We start from the raw sequence: 18832 nt of genomic DNA on the forward strand, positions 1-18832 counted from the left end.
CATACATGGAATCCCCATAAAACTTCATGATTTTCTCGAGGACTTTGTCTCACTCTGCTCTCTCACCACTTGATTTGAAGCCTTAAGCTCCATGGACCATGAGATTCATCAGAAAGAGGTCTGGAATTCCATACGCGGCTGACATTTTGAATGACCAGACTTATCTGCCTCCAATTGAAGTCATCAAGAGCGCCTTTGATGAAATTGAAGGCAAAGGAAAAAATCAGTGATCGATGAAGGCACTCGGCCCCTTGATGGACAATTTCGCAAACCTGCATCATATTCCACAAATGATGACACTGTATCCCAAGAACCACCAAGCCCAAGCGTGATGATTGACCATGAGCTACTGCTAAGTCTTCATCAGAAGTTTGATCGAAACCATAAATGGGTTAGACGACAGGTTAGAGAAATTGTGAAAGACCTCAATGCAACCAGGAATGCGGTGAAGAAAAATCACTACTATCTTCATGAGATCTTTGATCGCACATGGGCTATTCTGTCTCACCACAAGACTCATGAGGAACTCATTGAGATGGAGTTCTAGCAATACTTTGACTGGTCCTGGCCTCCGAAGAAGAAGTTCAAGAAGATCCTTGTTCCTCAAATGGTGGCCAACTCATTTTCTTCAACCCACACAACCAATGAAGATGCAGACGTTGATGACACTGCTGCAACGGCCGGCCCCAATGCTCCTCCTCCAACTCATAAGTGAATATCTTCAAGGGTGTTAGTCCTCAGTTTTTGTCCCTTTTCGTCACTTGATGACAAAGGGGGAGAAATTTGAGTTAGTCTTCAAGCGGGTCTACTTTATGGGCTATTATAAACTTTATTAAGTTACAAACTCTCGTTCTTCTGAAGTTTTTGTTGTCATGAGTTGTAACTTAAGCCCAGTTGTGGTCTGACACTTTTGAACGTTTTTCCTCACATGCTTATTCCTCAAGTTGATTAAATGGATACATGCTGAAATTTGTAAGACACCATTCTTCATCATGCATTTAAAATTCCTCATACTATATGTTAAATGCATGCATGAATTACAAGATATTGGGGGCGATATCCTTGATATAAATCATCAATATGCATTTACAGTCCAAAGCAAATTCCTCAAACATGCACATCTTCACGGGGAGTTTCTCTATATCTTGCAATCAAATTCCTCAAACTCTATACTTACACTTCATATTTTTATTCTCGATGAAAACTTAACCTATTTGTCATTAACCACGAAATAGGGGAGATTGTAAGTGCATCTACTGCCCCTTAGTGATTTTGGTGGATTGAAGACTTGTAGGTTAAGATACTAATATATTTGTGAGTGTACACAAGCTCTATAAGTCGGTGAGGAGTTTGAGCTATTCGAAGAATATCGACCCCTAAAATTGTATGTATTCGGGTGAAGACTTTGGTCATTCCTTGAAGACTTTGATAGCGTAGAAATTGCTATTCCTCATGAAAACATAGAAGATGAGGAATTCGGTGTGTCCCGAAGAAAATGCTCTGAAGACTTTCAAGCTTGAAGATTTAGTCCTTCTGTTTCATTCTCTTCGTTCTTGAGTCATAGGAACATCGTACTTTTAAAGGTGGTCGAGGTAAACTAAGGAAATAATTTCCTCATGATGCTCAACTCAAACCTACACATACCAAATCCTCCAAGTGAGGAACTTGAGATACATGAGGACTTACACAGTTGAAAGTTCCGACCGTTTCTGTGCCGCGCGCCACCTGTCCCTAATCTTATCCATGCAACGATCATATCATTGGGGGCAATAATGTCATATCATGTCGGGATGATCCCAGGCTATAAATATCTGCCCACTACAACCACTAGCTGGTTGGCTGCTTTGAGAGGAACTTACACTTGTCATTTAGAGCAACCCAATTCCTCGAGCACTTTGAGCAAAAATCATCATGTGAGGAGAAACCCCAAACACCTAAACCAAAACCCAAAGAGAATGAGCGTCACTAAAGAGATTGTTCCTTTGTGGAACTGACGCTTGTTATATTTGAGGACTGTGCATCCTCCAGACGTTTAGGCGTCATGGTCTAGAGCATCCATCCAATTGTGGATCGCCGAGTGACTGAGTTTGTGACGGTTTGGAAGTCTACCCTGAAGACTTACCACGAGTGTTGGGTGAGGAGTGTGTGTCCTTATCTCAAGGAGACTACGGTAGGGACTATGTGTCCCGGGAGTGTGTGTCCTTTGGTTTCAATACCAAGCCACTCCAAACCAAACGTACAACTCTCACAATAGTTGGAACTGGGTCATCAACCATTGTCTTCATCAAGCTACGGGTTATATTTTTTCAACTCTTTTCATTTCCTCAATTGCATGTTGAAGACTTTCCTTTGTACCGTTTGAAATTTTTTACTGAAGAGTTTCTCTGATTTCCTCACCTCAAATTCTTCACCTGAGTTATTCATCACCTTCTTATCCTGTTTACGTGACCTGTGCAAACCGAACCTGTCAACTCACTCTGAGTACTTACCTATAGTCTCTTTGGCATATCTGTTTAAGTACTATTAATGTTGCACTCAGTTCATGACTAAGGAATTTCCCCACTAGGAATTTCCTCATTGATGAAATTGTAAAAATCGCTTATTACCCCCGTCTAGTCGATATAACGCACGTTCACATATACTTGTGGGTTATCAGTAACCTCCGTGTTGTGAGAAATGTTGAAGTCGCTATCAAGAGTCCATCCTGTAATTCCCTTGGGACTTCGTCTTAAAGAACCCTTCCTTGAGGAAAATCTCGTTAAGAAATTCATTTTCCTACACACAATTTCTGAAATTTTTGGGCCACAAAAACTATGTCAATAAAACTATGCAAGATTGGTAGCAACTACTCATATGGGTACTTGGAGGTTATATCAAGCATTCATGCTACTTGGAACTCAGATATTTCAACATGCAAGCTCATATTCTATAGCACCAAGTGAAGCAATTTAAGAAAAATATAAACTACTAAATAAAACACTAATTGGATGGGTGGAGGAGTCACATACCAATGAGCAATCCCCTCCAAACAATTTTGAAAATAGAGTCCTGAGCAAAGAGATTGAAAATTTCAGTTTCTAAGGGAAGAACACAGAGACGAGAGTGCTAGGAAATTTTTTCTGTAGGTAGACGAAGTGGGATGAAGAGATAAGGCAGGGGGCTATGGGTCCCACAAGCCATCACGTCGCGGCCCCATGGGGGTTGCGCCGTGTTGGCTTGTGGCCCACACGTGCACCTCGTGTCACAGCCATCGAATATAGATTGTAGTTAGTTGCATCAGTAAGCATTCATGAATGCATTCAAATCAATTTAATTTAAATTTGGTTGTTCTACAATTGGGGATGACTAAACTCTAACACCAAACAACATCCAAATAGGTTCAACAAGAGAAAAAACCCTAGCAACTCTATATGCAAAACCATTCAAAAGTGGTGACAAATCAATGAACCAAAATGGTTTTCATAAAAGTCCATCATTTTTGATAAATGTTGGAAAGAAAATATCAGGGGTGATATATATTTTCAAAATACTTTGGCATTTTATGTTAAACTCAAAAGCCACTGAAATCAATTAATTAATTGATTTCAAATACTTCCTACTTTTATAAAATGTTGAAACTATTTTGTGGCATTGATTATTTTTACTACTGTCACATAATACTATTCTAGGATTTTATAAAATGATTAAATGTTTTATTAAAATCCTAAATCTAAATGCCAGAAAGAAATAAAAACAGAAAAAGGAAAAATTAGAGAGAAAGAATCTATCCTACGCTCACCTGCTGGCCCAGCCCACCAGGGGCACAGGCGTCTTCTTCCTCCTGCCAGAAGGCACAGGAGAAGCTCGCCACGGCGTACGGCCGAGGCCTCCACGCCGGCAGATGCCTTCGTGCCTCATCGCCCCTCCCCTCTTCCTTATCCTCGCACCACTCAGACCAGCTCGAGCTTATCCCCCTCCCTGGTCACTCCCCATCTCTCTGTCTGTCCCTCTCCCTTGTCGCCATTGACGCCGTAGCCAGCTCACCATCGACGACGCCCCTCCGGCCACAGAAGCGCCTCCCTGAGCTGCCCATCCTCTCCGCCATGATGTGCTGCACCTCCCCGTCGAGAGAATCGAGCCGAAGCCCCTGAATCGAGCCGCCACCGTCGTCGTCTTCACCTCCGGCCGCCGGCCCCCTTCCATCGATTCACCCCCTCCGACGCGACCCCGACCTCCCCGTCACCACAAATGGAATCGCAGTGAGCCACCCCTTCTTTCCCCTCGCTCTCCTGCATCGTAGCCCCGTTCCCACCATGGCCGAGATCTTCTCGCCGCCGGCCATGTCGTCGTCGCTGTTGTGGTACCCCATCCACGCGCCCGAGCTTGGGATCGAGCTCCTCGAGCCGCCAGGATCGTTTTGAGCCCATCAGCTACCCTTCCCATGCCCTGCAGCCACCACCCACACCAGGCCGAGCCCCGTCCGCCGCCTCGTCTCGTCTCCGGCGCCTCCCCGGCCACCTTCAGTCCCTCCTGCTACCCCTGGAAGATGAGCCGCTTCGCCAGCTTCGCGTAGCCGCAAACCGCGCCCGATTTGGTGCCGTGTAGCGCGTTTTAGGCCAACTCCGGCGAGCCCTCCGCCACGGCTATGGTCGCCGGCGACCACCCTCCGGTGGGGGCCGACGTGGCCAGCCATTAACTACTAACCCACTCTCCCCAGAGACGCTGACAGAGGGCCCCACATGGGGTCAAAGCTTGATTAGCTTCGGGTTTGACCGGGGATTAGCCCTGTGTCACTGACCGGTGGGCCCTGGCTGTCAGGTTTGACCTGACCCAGGCCAGTTGACTAGTGACGCAATGCTGACGCAGTAATAGCTTTTCTGATTTAATTTAATTCCAAAAAAATTTGAAAACTTCTAAAAATCATATAAAATAATCTGTAAGTCCAATGAAAATAATTTATATATGAAAAAGTATGAGAAAAATCCAAGGAATCTGATTATGGCACTTTCATGCATGTTTGAAAAAGTTAACAACACCAAATAGGCAAAATGATGAATAGGGTAAATTTAATAAATAGTTTGGAGTTGGAAATTGATACTTATTTGATTTCCACCTCAATTGTTATGACCAAACATTGGTCAATGCAAATCAGTACCTCAAAATACTAACCCCATGCATGTTCGAACAATTTGTTATGAGCATCAGGTCGAATCAATTATAAGGGTACTTGGAAAGATACCCGGCTTGAAGTGATGTTTGGATCCTAATTCAAACCAACTTCAACCTAAGAAATGATAGCCACATTAGCCCTGCCACCTTTCATTTCATGTCTTGAGCATGCATCATAGTGTTGCATTTCCGTGAAGTAATTGTTGTTCTTTCTTGTTGCCGGTTTTGTTCCTTCTCGGTAAACGATGTTTCCGACGATGTGATCGTTGACATTGATGAAGACTCATTGCTATCTTCAGACGTGTCAGGCAAGCAAACCCCCTTGAGCATATTGATATAAACCCACTCCCTCGCTCCTGCTCTCTTTTACTGCATTAGGACAAACACGATTCAACTGTACATATTATCGGTAGTTGAACCCATTCCTCTGCATGACCTGATTTTGTCATAGTAAATAGTTGAAACCATTTAGCATGAGTAGCAACTGCTTGAGCCTTGTTGTGCTTACTCATCCATGCTTGTTTACAATGCCTGCTATGCTTAGAGTCGTGTCGCGTCTGATCCATCTGGATGATGAATTAGAATGGTTGTGTTCATGTCCTACAGTGTGAGAGTAAAGGTGTGAATCTGATTTGGTAAAGGTAGCGATGAGAGGCCATGTAGGAGTACATGCTGGGTTGTCTCATTGGGACCGTCCTTAAGAACTGAGTTCTGTGTGTGGTATCCAAGACAAGATACTACCACACATTGGGATACTTAATTGACCCTCTCGTCTTATTAATCGCCTAGATCTCTGTCCAGGAGTTGCAATTAGTTTCTGGTGTGTGTAGGAAAAGTGTTGGCGGCCTTGTTTAGCTATGCCCGACGGGGTAGGCTTCACTACGGTAGATCCACAGTGGCACGGTGTACCAAGTGGCACCCGGATGGTGGGCTTGGGAACCCTGCGCGCATCGTTTGGGGTCGTAGAGGAAACCTTGGCCGGACTTCCTTGCGGGTTCAGTCTCAAATAGGCAATAAACCTGGACTAGGGTCTTGTGTGGTTAACGGTCATGGCCGACACCCACGCCAGTGCTTCCGCTTGAAGGTTGCCGAGATGCATGACGTGCATATGGTGCTAAGTGGTGGGAGCATGTGTGAAGAAGTATACCCCTGCAGGGTGATTTAATCTGTTCGAATAGCCGCGTCCTCGGTTATGGACTACTTGGAAACATTACGTGGTACATAGACAATTTAAATGGATACTCTAAAACATGCAAGATAAGTTTGAGTGCTATGGAAGGCCTTCTCGAAGGGAGACGAGAGTGGATCCATAGTGGTGTATTGAATTGGTGAATATGTGGACTCGTGTGCGCTATCCCACCTCAAAGAAAGAACTTGTAGTCGTAGTACAGGTTAGCCAAGAGTCAAAGATGGCTTGCTGCAATCAAACCCTACAATCCTTTCATTGAAACATGATGCATGGTAGATAGTTCTGATGTAAGACTTGATGAGTACCTTTGTACTCACGGTTGCTTTATTTATGTTTTTGCAGAGACGACTTAGACTCATTAAAAGGTTCTACGTGATGTGTTCGATGTTGACCGGAATAGCTTGGGAATCCCAGACAGAGGTCTGGCTCCTTTGGTAGGGTCGTAGTAGCTTTTCAGGCTCTTCCAGCCACTTTTAGTAGATGTCTGTACCCACACATGAATTGCTTCCGCTTGTGGCTTGTATGACTTGAGTGTTGGGTCACGAGAACCCTGTTTGTAATATCATACTATGTTGACTCTTATGAGTCTTGAATAAATGCTTGAGTCATAGAGTTATGTTATGATGCCATGTTGTATCTACACATATCGTGCATAATGTGTGTATGTTTGAAATGCATTATATGTGTGGGATTCGACACCTAGTTGTTTTCCTTTAGTAGTACTCTTTACAGGGAAATGCCTCTTTGTGATTCCATCGGGCCTTGGTAGCTTGCTACTGCTCGGAACACATTGATTGACCGGTGTGTATCCTTCTTTGCTGCTGTGTCTGTCCCCTCAGGGAAATGTCACGCGGTGTAATGGAGTCCTTGTAGCTTGCTACGACTCGTCTACACACGCTGATGACCCACACCTGCCTTGCTGGGTTATGTATGCATGTCCCTGTACGGATATACCGCTTGGGTTTATAACTAGTCATGTCGACCAGGGTTCTTTGTCGTTTGAACGCTAGCCACATATTCACATACGTGAGCCAAAAGACGGAAACGGTCCCGGCCAAGGTAAGGTGGCAGCCGTGGAGTTTACCGTGCGTGAGGCCGCAAAGTGATGTGATGTGTTACAGGCTGGGTTCTTATGATTTAGGATCGGGGTCCCGACACCTCCCTACTACATTTTTTACTCCAAAATATCTCATTTATTCCATAAAAATTCGTGATAAAATTTGGTGGCAATCTAAGACTTCTTATTTTTGGATCATTTTTCTAATGCACGAAAAACTAAGAAAATAGGAAATTCCTGGCATCTTATTTTTTATGCAGCTAAAAGAACAGTGAATAAACCTGGGGTACACAGAGATGTGAAAACTAAATTCATGAATCTCATGTCTTTCAAAGAGAATCCATTAATAAGGTTGATCAAGTCTTATTAATAACCGATTCCGATTAACATGAAACTGAAGAACTTTTGTATAATACTAGGTTACCTCAATGGGGATTTGCATACCCCCAACCACAAGATTATAGTATTTCTTTTTCTTGACAGCAGGTAGAGGGATTTGAAAGTCCCCGATGATGACCATGGCACAAGGCTCAGTAACATTAATATTATTTACCAAAATTTGCTTCTTTGGGAAAATGCACGGTATGTTGCTTTCCATTGACATTGAAGGTAACCTTGCTTCTTTTTGCAAACAACAACAACCACTACAGTATTTAAAAAGGGTCTACCAAGGATGATCGACATATTTTCATCCTCGAGCACATCAAGAATAAAAAAGTCTATTAATATAATAACATTTTCAACCACCACGGGAACATCCTCACAAATTCCAATAGGTAGAGCAGTGGATTTATCAGCCACTTCCAAATATATCTTAGAGGGTGTAAGCTTATTCAATTCAAGTCTTAAAGAGAGAACGGCATAACACTAACACCGACTCCTAGATTACATAAAGTAGTTTTGGCATAATTTCCTTTAATGGAGCAAGGTATAGTGGGGATACCAGGATCTCCCAACTTCTTACCATCCAAATAATAATTAGCAAGCATGGTGGCAATTTCAGTTTCAGGTATCTTTCTTTTGTTGGTAATAATATCCTTCATATACTTAGCATACGGAGGCATTTTCAATATATGAGTCAAGCGAGTACGCAAAAAGACAAGTATAATCATTTTAGTAAAGCGCTCAAAATCTTGATCATCCCTACTTTTGGAGGACTTTTGAGGGAATGGCATAGGTTTTTGAACCCATGGTTCTCTTTCCTTACCATGTTTTCTAGCAACAAATTCTCTCTTATCATAGTGTTTATTCTTAGGAAGCGGGTTATCAAGACCCTCAGCAGGTTCTATTTTTATATCATTGTCACGTTCTTTGTTACTATTCGGTGGAAGATCTACATGCACCCTATTATTCTCACCTTCATTTTCATTATCACTAGGTGCATGTCACTACCACATTGTGTCTCGGCATTATAAATAGAAACATCATTGTGATAATCTACAGGTTTTCCATATCAGGTCCACTAGGAGCATGCAAAGTGCTATCATTTTTCTTTATCTTGTTCTTCTTGGAAGGACTAGGAGTATCATCATTCATTCGCTCAGAATCTTATTTAATTCTTTCAGGGTGACCTCCGGGATAAAGAGGCTCTCGAGTCATTCTACCTCCTCGAGTCACTACTCTAACAACATGATCATTAATATTATTCATCTGAGTAAGTGAATCATTTTGTGACTTAGCTACTTGATCTAGTTGGGTGTTGCTACGTCCATTTTACATCATGTTTTGTTACTGTTATTTATAGTGTTTTTATGCATTTTTCCACTTGGTGGAGTAATTCTAATTCCTTTTCTCTCATAATATGCAAGGCTTACATCAAGTGGGAGAATACCAGCAGATGGAATTCTAGACCTAAAAAAGCTATGTTAGAGATACCTTTTCTCCACATCTCCAATTGGGCTGAAACTTTATGGAGATTTATTTTATAAAAAATAAAAAATACTGGAGCAAAAAAATACCGGAGGGGGATACCAAGCACCCACTAGACACCAGGGCGCGACAGTTCCCCTGGTGTGGCCTAATGTCTAGCGGGTCGTGGCCCAGCTTTAGCTATAATCTTCTCGTATAAATTCCCTTCTACCCTCAAAAAATCAGGCAGGACTTTTGGGACAAAGCGCCACCGTCTCGAGGTGAAACTTGGACATGAACACTTTTGTCCTTCAACGGAGCGATTCCGCCAGAGGAACTTTCCTCCTGGAGGGGGAAATCGAGGCCATCATCATCACCAACAACCCTCTCATCTTGGGGAGGCCAATCTTCATCAGCACCATCTCCTCTCAAAACCCTAGTTCATATCTTGTGCTCAATCTTGTACCGGAACCTCAGATTGGTACCTGGGTTGTGAATAGTAGTGTTGATTACAACTTGTAGTTGATGCCTTATTGTTTATTGGGATAATTGCATTTGTACCCCTAGTTGGGTCACACTCAACAGGTTTGCCCCTAATTTTTCAATACACGTGGTTTTTTCCATCTCACTTCAGTCGCCTTGTGTTTTCGCCCTTCCATCACGGTTCCGTCCAGTTAGTGTCGTATGACCACGTTTTGGCTATCTGTTGACTTTTTGTTGGACTATTTTACCCCTAGTTCTTCACTCTCTAGGGAGACACTACAAGTGGGACCCATCCTCAGAAAACCATCACTGCCACCAGAGGTCCCGTCGATAAGGAGGATTTGGCAAGCATGGCAAGGCAGCCGGTGCATGGAGGCGGAGTGTACCGGGAGGCGTGCGGGCACGTGACCGTGGGCGGGGCGAGGCCGAGGCTGGAGTATATCTGGTGTGCGCGGCGACACCGGTGGGGGCGAGGCGGAGGCCAGAGGTGCTTGGCCTTGGGCCGTGTGGAGGCAGACGGTGCGGCAACCATGGAGGTCCTCGCAGCACGTGGAGGGAGCCGCGTGTGTGCGGCCGACGGGTGATGCGGCTAGGCCTAGCGCCTAGGCGAGGCCAAACACGGGTCAACAAGGCAAGGCACTCATTGTGGATCTCATCCTCCTCGAGCATGCAACGGAGGCAGGCCGATGGGCGTGGTCAACAGCGAGGCGGCGGGATCCGGTGAGGCATGGAGGCGGGCCAGGGAAGGTGCGGGGGCGCGGATCCAGGTCGAAGCGGCCGAATCTGGCTAGATCCCTATAGCGGCAGCGAGCAGAGATCGAATGGCGGCCTCCATGGCATCCTACACAGGGGAGAGAGAGAGAAGTGAGGCAGGGACGAGAGAGAGATAGAGGACAAGGCAACACGAGGATGACGACAGTCCGAGACCTCCAACGGTGGTCTCTGACGAGGTAGGCACAGCAGGGTGCGGCGGCTATCGATCGGGAGGCTCCAACACCGACTCCTAAACCCTAAACCCATGTGGAAGTCCAGTGGCGGCTCTGCCTTGGGAGGCTCCAGCTACTCAATGATGGGTGTGCTACTGCAACAAAAGACCTTCCAACGGCGCCAGAAACACGTGCTGACGGGAGACTGTTCTTGTCTTGATTCTCCTCAGCAACGGCACCAAGAATCCTTCTGCTATGGCTACGCCTTTAGGGACTTCCTAGGAAAATATGCAAAGGATTTCCCCGTGGCCTTGGAGCCTTGCGTTAGTGTTCCCTCGAAGCGAAAAGGGTGATGTAGCGCAGCGGTGGTAAGTACTTCCCTGAGTTTTGAGAACCAAGGTATCGATCCAGTGAAGGAGTATCACAAGTGCCTGCAGAAACACAAAGAACCTGCTCCCAACGCTATGAAGGGGTTGTCAATCCCTTCTAGATTGTTCGCAAAGTGAGAACTGAAAGCAACAAAGTAACAAAGCAAAGTAAAAGCGGAGGTGTAAACGATAGATGTGAATAGACCCGGGGGCCGTAGTGTTTACTAGTGTCTTCTCTCATGAAATCAAGTAGACGGTGGGTGAACAAATTACTGTCGAGCAATTGATAGAACCGCGCAAAGTCGTGACGTCATCTATGGCAATGATTATATCTATAGGCATCACGTCCAAAACAAGTAGGCCGATACTTTCTGCATCTACTACTATTACTCCACACGTCGACCGCTATCCAGCATGCATCTAGTGTATTAAGTCCAAAAGAACAGAGTAACGCCTTAAGCAAGATGACATGATGTAGATGGACAATCTCATATCAACGACAGAGCCCACCTTGTTACCCTTGATGGCAACCACTCAATGTGTGCCTTGCTGCCCCTACTGTCACTGGGAAAAGTCACCACATGGTAAGAACCCAAAACCAAGCACTTCTCCCATTGCAAGAATCATAGATCTAGTTGGCCAGACAAAACCCAAGACTCGGAGAGACTTACAAGGATATAAAATCATGCATATAAGAAATCAGCAAAGACTCAAATATATATCACAGATAATTTGATCACAAATCCACAATTCATCGGATCTCGACAAACACATCGCCAAAGAAGATTACATCGGATAGATCTCCATGAAGATCATGGAGAACTTTGTATTGAAGATCCAAGAGAGAGAAGAAGCCATCTAGCTACTAACTATGGACCCGTAGGTCTGAAGTGAACTACTCACGAGTCATTGGAGGGGCAATGTTGATGATGAAGAAGCCCTCCAACTCCAAAGTCCCCTCCGGCAGGGTGCCGGAAAGGGTCTCCACATGAGATCTCGCGGAAATGGAAGCTTGCGGTGGCGGAAAAGTATTTTAGAGCCTCCCTTGATTTTTTGCTGTATTTTAGGGAATATATAGGCCAAAGATCTACATCAGGGGGGCGCCAGGGAGTCCACAAGCCTGCCCACCGCCGCCTCCCCTGGTGGCGGAGTGGGGGCTTGTGAGATCCCTGCAGCCCTCCTGGCTTGGCCCACAAGCCCCCTGATCTTCTTTCGTTCGGGAAAAAATCATTTCAGGGATTTTATTCTGTTTGGACTGCGTTCCAAAATCAGATCTGAAACGAGCCAAAAACACATAAAAAACAGGAACTAGCACTTGGCACTAAATTAAGAAGTTAGTCCCAAAAAAGATATAAAAGGTACATAAAACATCCAAAGATGACAAGATAACAGTGTGAAACCATCAAAAATTATAGATAGGTTTGAGACGTATCAGGGTCCCACGTGGAAGTGTCTACAAAGAGAGAAAGGAAGCAGGGGTAAAATGGTCAAGTGAAAAGTCGAAAGACGGTCAACACACGGTCAAGCAACACTAACTGGATGGAAACGTGACGGAAGAGCAAAAACACAAGGCGACTGGGCAAAACCGCGTGTATTGAAAAATTAGGGGCAAACATGTCGAGTGTAACCCAACTAGGGGCACTGATGCAATTATCCCTTGTTTGTATCATGGAAGATGATATGTTCAGATCCAATATGCTATTTAATACCTCTGTGATCATGAACATGCTTAGCACTTTTGAGTAGTTACTTTTGTTCTTGATGCCATGGGAGAAATCATGTTGCAATTAGTCATGTGACGTCGATATTCGTTCAATATTTTGATGATATGAATGTTGTGATTCCGTTAGTTGTGTTATGTGAACATTGACTACATAACACTTCACCATCTTTGGGCCTAAGGAAATGCATTATGGAGTAGTAATTAGAGGGTGCGTGGGTTGCGAGAGTGACAGAAACTTAAACCCCTCTCTATGCACTACTTTGTAAGGGGCTGATTTGGATCCCTATGTTAATCCATGGTTAGAATTTATTCTTAACACTTTTCTCGTAGTTGCGGATTCTTCGGGAGGTTTAATCATAAGTGGGAGGTTTGTTCAATTAATAACATCACCCAAGCACTGCTCCACCCACATATCAAATTATCAAAGTACCAAACATGAATTAACCCAACATGACGAAAGTGACTAGATTAAATTCCCGTATGCCCTCAAGAACGCTTTGCCAATTCTAAGAAACGGTTCTGGCCTATCCTTTGACACAACAGGATTGGGCTACCTTGCTGCACCTATTGTTACTATTGCTACTCGTCACTTGTTACAATTATCTTGCTATCAAACTACTTGATCTCGCTATTTGAGTGCTTGCAGAAATTACCTTGTTGAAAACCGCTTGTAATTTCCTTCTGCTCCTCATTGGGTTCGACGCTCTTACTTATCAAAAGGGCAATGATTGACCCCCTACACTTGTGGGTCATCAAGGCTCTTTTGTGGCTATTTCCGGGGAGTGAATCGCCTTTGGTAAGCAGAATTTGATAAGGGAAAATTTATAATACGTGCTGAAATTTACTGTTACTTGTCAAATATGGAAATAAATCCTTTGAGGGGTTTGTTCAGGGTATCTTCACCTCGACTGAAAACACCAAGAGTTGTCCCTCAACCTGCTAAAACTACTGAATTTTTTTATTATGAAATTCCTTTGGTTACGATAGAGAAACTACTAGCTAATCCTTATGCAGGAGAAGGAACAAAAATATCCCGATATGCACCTAATCTATGTGGATGAAGTTTGTGAATTATTTAAGCTTGCAGGTCTACCCGGAGATGAAGTCAAGAAGAAGGTCTTCCATTTATCTTTGTGGGGGAGTATTGACATGGTATATGCTATGTGATGATACAGGATCTTGGAACTGGAGTCGATTGCAATTGGAATTTCACCAAAAAAAATATCCTATGCATGTTGTTCATCGTGATCGGGATTTTATCTATAAGTTTTGGCCTCATGAAGGAGAAAGTATCGCTCTAGCTTGGGGGAGACAGAAGTCGATGTTATATTCATGCCCCAATCATGGGCTCCTGAGAGAAATTATTATTAAGAATTTTTATGCTCGGCTTTCTCGTAATGATCAAACCATGCTCGATACTTCTTGTTCTGGTTCTTTTATGAAGAAGACTATTGAATTTAGGTGGGATATTTTGGAAATAATTACACACAACTCCGGAGATTGGGAGCTCGAGAAGGTAAAGAGTCGGGTATAAAACTTAAATTTGATTGTGTTAAATCCTTTAGGAATACTAATGTGTTCAATGATCTTAGCACTAAGTATGGACTTCACTCTCAGATAGTAGCCTCATTTTGTGAAACCTTTGGTGCTCATGTTGATCTCCCTAAAGAGAAATGGTTTAAATATCATCCACCTATTAAATAAAAAGATGAAGAACCAATTAAAGTTGAGGATGAAACTATCTTTACAATGTTGACCAGTTGTGCCTATTGCTTATATTGAGAAACTACCTTTCCTTGTGAGGATAAAGGAACATGCTGAAGCTTCAAATGTGAATAACAAAAGTTATGTTAGAACAACCAAACCATCTAAGAAAATCAAGGTAGTACCTAGTACTGCTATGGTTAAAGATCTCTTGGTAGTCAATATTGATGGGCATGTTATTTATTTCTATAATGAAGCTACTAGAATTGTCAAACTTGAAACTAAAGATAAGAATAGACCTTGTGTTTCCATGCCAATTGTTTCAGTCAAAATAGGAGATCATTGATATCATGGTTGATGTGATATGGGTGCTGGTGTTATTCCTTTTACTGTATATCAAGAAATTATGTATGAGATAGTACTCGCTGAAATAGAAGATACATATGTTACTATTAAACTTTCTAATAGAGACACCATCACGCCACTTGGGATTATTAGAGATGTTGAAGTCTTGTGTGGAAAAGTAAAATACCATACTTATTTTCTAGTACTTGGCTCACCACAAGATAATTTTTGTCCCATAATTTTTGGTAGACCATTCTTGAACATTGTCAATGCTCAAATAGATTGCAAAAGGGAAACCTCGAGTGTTAATTTTGATGGTATGTCTCATGAGTTTCATTTCGCCAAGTTTAGTAAGCAACCCCATAATAAATAATTGCCTACTAAAGATGAAGTAATTGGTCTTTCTTCTATTGTCGTTCCTCCTATGGATCCAAGGGTGTTCATGTGTTTGAACTAAAGCAATTACCTCACACTTTGAAATATGCTTATCTTTATGAAAATAAGATATATCATGTTATTATCAGTGCTAACCTTACACACCATGAAGAAGAAAGATTGTTAAAAACTCTAAGGAAACACCAAGCTGCCATTGGGAATACTCTTGATGATCTTAAGGGCATTAGTCCCACTCTCGGTCAGCACGAGATTAATATGGAATCTAATGCTAAACCCATTGTTGATCACCAATGAAGATTGAATCCCAAAATGAAAGAAGTGGTAAGAAATGAAATATTGAAGCTTCTGGAAGCAGGTATAATTTATCACATAGCTGATAGTAGATGGGTAAGTCCCGTTCATTGTGTTCCTAAGAAAGGAGGTATTACTAGCATTCCTAATGATAAAAATGAACTCATTCTACAAAGAATTATGACTGGCTATGGGATGGTAATTGATTTTATAAAATTAAACAAACCTACTAGAAAAGAGAATTATTCTTTACCTTTCATAGACCAAATGCTAGAAAGATTATCAAAGCACACACAATTTTGCTTTCTAGATAGATATTCTGGTTTCTCTCAAATACCTGCGTCACAACCTGATCAATAGAAAACCACATTTACTTGTACTTTTGGAACCTATGATTATATATGTATGCCTTTTTGATTATGCAATTGTAGCGACCCGACTCAAGACGAGTCAAGCCTCTGGTGTTTCCGTACCATCCCAAGATCATGCTGGTACACACGCAGTACATAATGTATATATTCAAGATTTCAATCACACAGCTTTATTAATCGAAATATCATATAGAGTACTTTATTACAATAAAGGATTACAATAAAGTGGCTGAAGGCCATCTCATGAGATATCTAACGAAGACTAGCGGAAGCATCAGGTAGACGAGTCCATCCGACTCCAAGGGCATGTCGCTGAGCGTAGATTGTAGCCTCACTCCTGGTCGGAAAAGTACTCTGCAACATGATACGTTGCAGCCGTGTAGGTCAGCATATTGAATATGCCGGCAAGTCATCAAAGAGAGGAGTAAAATAATAATCAACTATCTCTACATGCATATTTGGCCGGTGGGGCTAAGTTTTGCATAAAGCCAGTTTTATCCTACAACAAGAGGGGTTGGAAGCAAAATATTACTACATTGTTTGTTGTTAACGAGATGGTTCCGCCAACCAATTCTCGTGCCCGAATAGTTGTTAACACCCACATCATTATTAAGTTGTGTCGAGAGTTCAGGGGAAATTCAATGCCTTCGGCTCAAGTTGTCCATGACCGTGGACACGGCTAATCGATTAGGTTGGGCACTCTGCAGAGTTTTGCACACGTTCCCCACAAGATTTGATCGCCTCCGGGTTTGTCCTCGCACTTCAGGGTGTTTGAAGACCGGATGATCAAAAAATGGTCTTTCAACGGGTCCCTCTGAATCCCTGTCGGTGCCCATCCATTCCTACCGTTCGTCTACATCTGCTAGCACCTCCTGTCCAGAGTCGCCGCGTTGTCCAACCAAGCCAGAGCCCATAATGACTTGTGGCTGTGCAGGTAAGCCTTGAGTCTTGAAGTCTCCGTCCGTCTCTTCGAGCCTGGGTGAAGCTTTCCGTAGGATGACATGGCCTCTCCAGCATCCCGGGCATCCACTGGGTTCTCCAGGGAGCCGATCAACCGTCCTTCACCCAGAGTTGCATTGCGTCCGAGGTCTTGAAAATCTTGTCTTAGCCGGTCTTGATTATTTAGTCAACCTCGTATCACTCGTGGTATACACTCAACCGATAACCCGTCTACTCAAGCATAGCATTAAGAAACTGTCGTCCCGGGGCCGAGTATCGGGGTTGTTGTGTCCCTACCACATGATACTACAACTTATACTAAAGTTTCCAAGTACCTAGGCAGCATGCAATTGGGCAAAGAAAGGTGATCTACCATGCATCGAAAACATAGGTAAAATAACATGATCAAAATGACTTGTCTTGATGAGAGTTGTCTTGCTCGAGCGCTTCTAAGTAACACGCTTCGCACTCCGGATGATCTACCGATACAATCACAAAACACACCATAAGCACTTCAATCAAGCCACAAGTAAAAATAACATCGCAAGTAAGGGTTTGCTAAAGCCTAAGCAAAAGAATTCATCACGCGCCGGTATGGCAGAAACTTGTTTCTGTTGAATACACCAGTAAAAATACTTTAAAATTTTTGAAACTTCTACCACAGTAAGATTGTATCACTAGGAAGCAGTAGCAAAAAGAATCAACTCAAAATCATTTTTTAAACTCCTGGAATAGGCAAAACAAGGTTTAAACTAAATCTGATGTAACTTATTTTGAAATTTCAAACATAGACAAATTATATGTTTTTAAAAACTACAGAAAAATTGGAGTCTAGTGGAACAAGAATCAATGTCATTGGACTTCGTGAACAAAAGTTGTGGCCAGAACAAAATAGAAACTTTTCTGTTTTTGCAAATAGGCAGAAAAATGAAACTAACTAGTAACTAACAGGGGGGTACACGTGGCATGTTGTGATAGGCTGCGGGGGATGTTTGTTGCAACTCTAGGAGCAAACGGCCAAGGGCTAGTAAAATTTGCTGGCTAAAACATAAGTGAATTAAAAACCGCCGGTTTTCTAATCTAAACCGAAGAGGTATTTAGGATCTAATCTACACCACACCTCTTAGATCTAACGGCTACAAAAGAGAAGAAAAAAGAAAGAGCAGAGAGGAGAGGAGTCTACCGTTGCTGTGGGAGGCTACTCCGGCAAGGTGGCGTCGCCGGCGAGGGTGAGGGGGCTCCGGGGCGGTGGAGAGACGGGGAGGCGGCGGCGGTGGTAGTCCTCCGGCGAGGAGGGGCGTCGGGCGAAGCGGGGGCGGCTCGGGTGCTGCTCCAGGAGGGGCAGCCGAAGGTGCAGAGCTCGGCTCCGGCGGCGGTGCTGCAGAGGCTAGGGGCGGCGGCGGTTCGGCGGGGTTAGGGTGGGAACGGGGGCGGTGGAGGGTGGCAGTACTTATAGGGCAAGAGGGGAGTGAAGGAAGGAAAGAAGAGAGGGAAATCGGGGAGGAATCCCAAGTCCTGGGGGGCTCGGTTTCGGTCTCGGCAGAAATTAGGAAGGGGAGGGAGAAGATGACCGACGGGGGGAGAGGTCGGCCAGTGGGTCCAGCGGGCAGTGAGAGAGAGTGGCGAAGGAAGGGGGCGGTCGGGCGAGATCTAAGGGATTTATTCCCTTGCGGCTAGGATCGGCCCACGGCCTTATCATGCGCTCGGGGCGGCGGCTTAAAAGAAAAAAAAACTTTCCTATTTTATAACTTTTTCCGAAACAGAAAACAAAAGCGAATAAAGAGGAAGTAAATCAAAATATTAATATAGGGTATTATATACCAAAAAAATCAGAAAAATATCCTCTACCCGAATAACATTTTTCCAAAGAAAAATAAAAACTTTAAAAAAATGTTTTTTCAGAAATTCCCAAATTTGCTTTATTTGTTTTTTGCAATTATTTTTGCAAATGATCCTTGGATTTTCTTGGCTCCAACATTTCAGAAATGCCCGTACTTTGGAGGGTCATTTTCCTCCGCTCTCTCTCTTGCGTGCAAGAGAGTAT

Source organism: Hordeum vulgare, chromosome 1H, assembly GCF_904849725.1.
Source record: "Hordeum vulgare subsp. vulgare chromosome 1H, MorexV3_pseudomolecules_assembly, whole genome shotgun sequence".
NCBI classification, from domain to species: Eukaryota; Viridiplantae; Streptophyta; class Magnoliopsida; order Poales; family Poaceae; genus Hordeum; species Hordeum vulgare.